Genomic DNA, 6,439 nt, shown 5'->3' on the forward strand with positions numbered 1-6,439 from the left:
TTTAACTTGAACCTTTGCCTTCAAACCATGTTGAAGGTTTTTGGTGTTCTTGACCAACCGTCATCTTTGTGGAAAGAAGACCATTTAATAGTGATAGTTTGATCTTAAGACCAAGTGGGAAAGTGTAGTTTTCTTGTTTGTCTATAAAAAAGTCCTGAGAATATACCAAATAGTAAGGGATAAAAAGGCTTACCAAAAGATTTGCAACCAAAAAAGAAGTAAGCGGACTTTTCAAGACTGACCAAAAGAGTGAAGATCCAACCACCCTTCAAAAAGATGTTTGGCCCAAAAGGTGCAAAGAAAGTCACCCTATTTTGAAAGTGAAAAAGGATCCAAAACTTGTGTCTTTCCCGTTCAAAACTAATTTTACTCTTCAAGATTTTAGAATACACTAATTTTTCTAAGTCCACAACCATTACAAGGCTACACGTCGGTATTTTCACACAACACAAAAATCTGCAACAAATCAAGGGTTGCCATATCACCCACTTCGTATAACTAACATATTTGTATTTTGTATGTAACTTCTTGGCTACAATGGAAACCATTTTGTCTCACCTTGAGGATGTTACCCGTAGCTAGGACATGATGCAAATAAATGTGTCAAATATTAGTGAGTGGATGGCATATACGAACAGTCGATGGAACTGTCGTGCTTCTACTCCCAAAATATTACATCCAATGATCAATCCTCCAGGACCACCACAAAATTCCATAAGCCAAGCTACCAATTACCCTCAAATTTGAGAACAAAGTAGCCCTCTTCCCCCGCAAGTGGATCAATTCCGACAAGAAGGACTTGCATTCCAAATGACTCCATAACTAAACTCTCCAATACAAGCTCCACAACCGAATCTCAACTTCACAAAATCAATCCTCTCAAACAAAGTTCCACTTTTCCAAAATGTACACATCTATGTTGAGGAATATGATAGAGAGGGACATGAATGATACGAAGTCTTTAATGATGTTTATATGATGGAAAACGAGTTAGAAAGAACATATAGGGATGAAAAAGGAACCCAACACCAAGTGAAGATATGGGAATCGAGGTGGATGAGATTGAGGGAAAATCTCAAGATGGAATGGAAGCGAAGGTGAAAATTAAAAATGGTGGTGAAGATCTTTAGTCATATCATAATGCATGTGACTTGCCTAGTCGAAAAAGAAGCAACGATGAATTTGAGGTCAAATTCCTCTTAAGATGGTGAGGATGATATGGGAACGATCATGAATATAGACGTACGGAAGCATACATGGAATCAAGTGGAGGAAGTATACAAGTTGAAGAGTGAAATGGACTTTGGACACAGCAAATCCTCACCTAAATACATTCCAAGGGTGTCTCTTTTGCTCCATTCATTAAGGTTTTTTTTTTGACCTTTCATTTTATTTTGTAAAAAGTCTATAAATTGTCTTGTATTAGGTCTATATTTCCTTATTTGTTGAATGTTCTAGAAACAAACAAGAAATATCCTCTCTTCTCCCTCGTAGAGTGTAACACCTTAATGGTAGGTCTTGGAATATCCAAAATTGAAATGCGGATGATACTAGAGAAGAATTAATAGTGTTGCAAACTATGCAAAAAAAGTGGATGCTTTAGTAGTAGATTCCCTCTTGTGTCTGCATAAGAGAGTGTTGATTATGTGTGTATATTTTAAGGGTCCTTAGATTTGATATATCTTAAGGTTCTTAGGGTTTATAGATCCATTTGTCATTCTATCTATCTATTTATCTATTGAAATTATTTGTTTTTGCATTTGTGTTCTTGTAGTCGTCTTGTGTTCATCTTGTTCTTGTGTTGTTTGTGCAGTGTTTTGAGTTATCGTGGGTTGTTATTATCATCTTTTTTATTTTAAAACTTTGTAAATGAAATATTCATGGTTTAAATGGCTTGGAAAGGTAAATGGCTAAATGGCTATGCTTGTGGGGTACATGGAATTCCCCAAGTGGTTTAACATAAAAATAGAAAGGCACTTTGAACCCCACTCAAACCTTTATATGGTTGGCTATGGATAGTACTTGCAATTATGTTTAGTTTGATAATACCACTACTAGATGGCCTTGGCTAATAAATGGTAAATGGATTAGTAGTATGGTTTAATTTTGTAATAATGGCGGGATATGTAGAAAAGACGTGGAATGTTGATGTCGAAGGAAGGCCAAAATTGGAAACACCTATTTGTCGATGTGAGGTTAGTCTTAGTGACCTTGTGCATAATGCTACACTTTATATTTGGGGGATATACTAGTCATCCCAATTTTAATTCCCTAGTCATGAGGCTACATGTATTGGGGCCCTTTCAGCAAGGGGATAAACCCATATAGACTTTTAGTGGTTTAGGACGGTTAATATAAACAATCTAGGTAACGGTTTTAAAAGTATTCTTAATTTCATCCTCTTTCCCGGCATTTTTATATATGTATATGTATGGTTTTTTCCATATTGTATGGTTTAAGTTGGATTTATAAATGGAATTATTTTATCCTTATCCTGAGATCATGCTAGCGTTCACCCGCTAACCTATGTATTGGAAGTTGTATACCCATGCTATATAGGAATCGTCCATTCTACAACTACTATATAGTGATATACTCGGTGATCAGTATTTGGATTGATGTGGTGAGCATCCATCTGTTTGGAAGGCTCCATTTCGTGTAATGAATATTTCTATAGACTTCAATTTCATTTTTGATATTGGTTTTGGCCAGTATTGGGGCATGTCCCAACCATATTTTATCACTCTTTTGGTTAGAGGCTTTGTGGTACTACTATATGTTGGATGGGCGAGATCAATATTAGTGTTCGCCTTGGCATTGGAATAAACTAGTGGACTGACATCATTAGGCATAATTTCTCGTTGTTACATTGTATTTTATTTTGGGATTAATTATATTATGTTTTGGAACTTATTTGGTTATGGCATGGTTTATGGCCTTTGCAATGGTTTGGATTTATTGGTACGATTTTGTATGATTGGATGACTTGGTAGGGTAGGTGTAATGCCCCGTATTTCCCTAGCTTTAATTAACTCTCAACCCATGAGTTATCCAATATAAAATTTTTGAAATACTAAATATTTTGTAGTTTTGAGCTAACCAATTCTTAGGAAATTCAGTTAGCCTTAAAATGGTATAAAATTTGCCCATATTCGATACCTGGGAGAAGAGTTGGAGCCATTTGTGTAAAGTAGTGTGCCAACTGGCACTTCAGCGTGTCATGGAGCATGACTAAATGGCAATTTTCAAATCAAGTGAGCCTCCACGACCATGGCATGTCGTGCCAAGGCTCAATTTCACAATTGTCCTCTTTCCAGTGAACCTACCGAATGTCACCGCATCACGATATACTTCCAGGTTGCATCCAGTATTGCAACGCGATACCACCGCCTCGTACGACCATGCATTTTCCCTATTTTCAATATCTAGTGACATGACGCGATAGCACCATATCGCACTAGGGGTTTAGGTCGGGTTTTTCTAGTGACTACTTTTAAGTCAATCCAAGGGGTAAATGGGTATTTTTCCACATCCCTAATCAGTATAATTACAAAATTAAACAGCTAAATATCCCATTATCTCATCATTTATTCACATTATTCAAAGATTAAGTCATTTTTTTTCAAAAGGGGGAAAACTCTAGTTTCAAAAATTAAGAACAAAGCTCAAGAATTCCTCCAAGAACATCAGGAACTAATATTCCTAGGTATGTAGATGTTCATCTATGGGTACCTTCCACCCATAGAGTCCAAGAATACCTTTTTTAAAACTATAAGTTTATGGAATTGTGAATCTTATCAATTCAAGATTATGACAAAATTTATGAAAATAGTATAGTATTTATGGGGAATTTACTAAATTGCATGTTAAATGCCTGAAATTGCATGTTTGGGCATTGTAGTTGCAATGTTTATATGTTATCCATGATTATGTGCATAAAGTTGTACTCCCCAAGTGTTTGATAGAATGTCCATGTGATTTGAATGATGTATTCATGACATGATAGCATATGTACATGCTTATTCTCTACAAGTGTTTGATAAAATGTATCTATGAATGAATTATGGACAGGTGTACATTGTTATGTCTTTCAAGATTATGTTATGCTTTTCTTTACATGCTATCAAGTCCTGGGGGTATGTAATACTCGATAATCTAGATTTTTACCTAGAGATAATGTCAGTTACATAATAATATTATTCATGTCATGATCAGTTAAATCTAGTCAGCTACAGAACTCAGTAGAACTCAATCAATCACAAAATTAAAGAAAGCTCAGTATACTCAGTATCAGTCTAGTCTAGTTTACTATACTCAGTTTAGTGTCTTTCAGTTGGGAGTACGATTCAGCACCGAGTGAACCAAAGGATGGTGGCTCACCTACTAGTAGAGGGTGTGATCCATAGAAGTAATCCTTGCGTTGCAGAACTACATAGCATTTATAGGTTGAGACATCAAACCTGCCAGTTGAGGGTTGATAAGGTGCTTTAACCTGCCAGTTGACGGTTTCACTGTTATCACTAGAGCACCTGCCAGATGATGGTAACTCTTTAGTGTCTTTACCCATGGCATGATAATGACACCCTTCTTGCTAGGGTTATAGGTTGGACCCAAATCTATTAAGAAAAGAGGCATGTTAGATAGATGATTACTTCCCATAGTTTAAGTTTCAATCTCATTATAGACCTTAGTTAAGTTCAATAGAATTAGTATTGTTAGATACAGTCAATCAGTATCAGTAACTCAGTTATCAATAACTCCAAATATCAATTACAGTGTATCAGAACTCAGTCCATAGCTTCAAACAAGCTTAGTTACAGTATACATATGCATGCACGGTATTGTATACTCAGTATTTACAACAATTTAGTTATCTATGTACTCTCATATCCAGTTACTTTTTATCCTTCAGTCAGTTATTGTTTATGAATATGAACCCTTCTATTCAGTCTTACAACATCTAGCATACCAGTACAATCCATGTACTAACACATACTCTCTCTTTGAGCTATGATGTCTCATATAATAGGTTCAGACCTTCAGTTTCCTGACCAAGCGTAGACAGATCCAGTTATTAATAACAGTTTTAGTAGTGAGTCCTCATCTATTGAGGACATACTTTAATTTTAGTACTTTAGTTTATCCGTAGTTTAGTAGTCAGAGTTAGTTGGGGGCTTGTCCTATGAACTCCACTTTTAAACAATTCAGTTAGATGCTTTTGAAACTAAACTAGTTCAGACAACATTTCAGTTTTTTGATGTTTTATTAGATATTTTTGTAGAGGTTGTCTTTTATCAGTATTTAAAAATTTTGAACTTTATGGTATTTCAACCTAGTTTTTGCATTTATTACAATATTATTAGTCTGTGCTCAAAGTAGATATCAGTCATGGGTTATCTTGTAGTCCTTTGTGGTTGTAAGCATCGTGTAGAATCCAGGATAAATACTTGGGGCATTAAAAACATAGTATCAGAGCCTAAGGTTCAACAATGTCCTAGGGAGTCTAAAATCCTCATCATGTAGAGTCTTTTGCATAGGTGCATAGCACGCCACACATTTTGACAGGAGGATATAAGATATTTTAGGAAAATTTTCCCTTCATAAGTATTCATGTCATTCCAGTAAGCATGAGATCATGTTAAGCTCTCACTCTAATACATTTCTCCTTTTATTCACAAAACATGCCTCCCAAAAAGATTAACAAAAGGAGAACTAGAAATCAGTCCATACCTTAGACCATTCATCCAAATCCCCTAGACTAGCATGTCTCCCCTGAAGAATTCAGAGTTGCATTTACTACTCTAGCCAATTTTGTAGAAGCTCAAAATAAATGACCAGCTAATGTTCAGGCAAACCCAGTGGCCAATACTACTGAAGTGATGATTCGACATTCCACTTGAATGAATCCTCCTCTATTCTCAGGATCTAAGTCATAATAGGATCCACAAGAGTTTCTCGACCTGGTTCAAAAAGTCATAGATATTATTAGAGTGACTTCTGGTGAGAGTACTGAGTTAGATGGATATCAGCAAAAAGATATAGCTCATATGTGGTTTAAGCAGTAGAAGGTAGATAGGGGCACAAATTCATATCCCATAGATTTAAAAGAGTTTGCTACTTCTTACATGGATAGATTGTTTTCCTTAGAGTTGAAAGAAGGAAAGGTGTTAGAGTTCATTAATCTCAGGCAGGGCAATATTAGTGTGAAAGAGTATTCAATCAAGTTTACTCAGTTATCCAGCTATGCTCCTTATGTAGTAGCAGATAGTAGGTTCAGAATAAGCAAGTTCGTGTTTGGGATATCAGATAGTGTGGTTAAGGAGTGCAGAACAACTATATTGATTAAGGATATAAACATATCCATGCTCATGGTCCATGCTGAGCAAATATAAGAGGCTAATAATATAGAGAGATAAAGTAATAACAAGAGAGCTAGAAT

The sequence above is a fragment of the Capsicum annuum genome, chromosome 6 (genome assembly GCF_002878395.1).
Source record: "Capsicum annuum cultivar UCD-10X-F1 chromosome 6, UCD10Xv1.1, whole genome shotgun sequence".
In the NCBI taxonomy this organism is placed as follows: Eukaryota; Viridiplantae; Streptophyta; class Magnoliopsida; order Solanales; family Solanaceae; genus Capsicum; species Capsicum annuum.